The 471-nt window shown below is 55.4% G+C and overlaps 1 protein-coding gene across 1 annotated transcript in view; it reads left to right on the top strand.

The window, feature by feature from the left end:
- Window positions 1–471, top strand: part of LOC104128341 (cytochrome P450 26B1) — a gene marked incomplete at its 5' end in the record, with an annotated part of 5476 nt that overhangs the window by 4095 nt on the left and 910 nt on the right. The window lies entirely within an intron of this gene.

Here is a 471-nt window from a genome sequence, read left to right as displayed (position 1 = left end):
CCCTCCGGCTTGACAACATCAACAGCCTCTACTACCTGGACTGCGTCATCAAGGAGGTGCTTCGCCTCTTCACCCCCATCTCCGGGGGGTACCGGACGGTGCTGCAAACCTTCGAGCTGGATGTGAGTATCGCCATCTCTCCGGGGTGCGGCTGCACCGTGAGCTCCCCAAAACAGCCTTTTGCATGTTGTTGCAAACAGGCTTGAGCCTGGCTTAGATGAGACATCAGGGAGGACTAATTAGGTCCTCCTGGTGATGGGAGGTGGAATTGCTCCAGACTCAGAGGAGGGGGATGGGATCTGGCCCACGGCAGGGAAGGGACGAACTCAGGCTGTCAAAGAGGAGACAGGCGTGATGCTTCAAAGAGCAACTCATGACAATGTTTGATGCCAAAAACTAAACTGGGGTGTGACAAGGGAAAGGTTTACTGCAAAGGGCATCTCCAGGCTGCCAGATGCCAGGCGGATTACT

This window comes from Egretta garzetta, unplaced genomic scaffold, assembly GCF_000687185.1.
Source record: "Egretta garzetta isolate BGI_Z169 unplaced genomic scaffold, ASM68718v1 scaffold506, whole genome shotgun sequence".
In the NCBI taxonomy this organism is placed as follows: domain Eukaryota; kingdom Metazoa; phylum Chordata; class Aves; order Pelecaniformes; family Ardeidae; genus Egretta; species Egretta garzetta.
The sequence above is the reverse complement of the archived record's forward strand: the minus strand, read 5'-3'. Positions and strand labels throughout refer to the sequence as shown.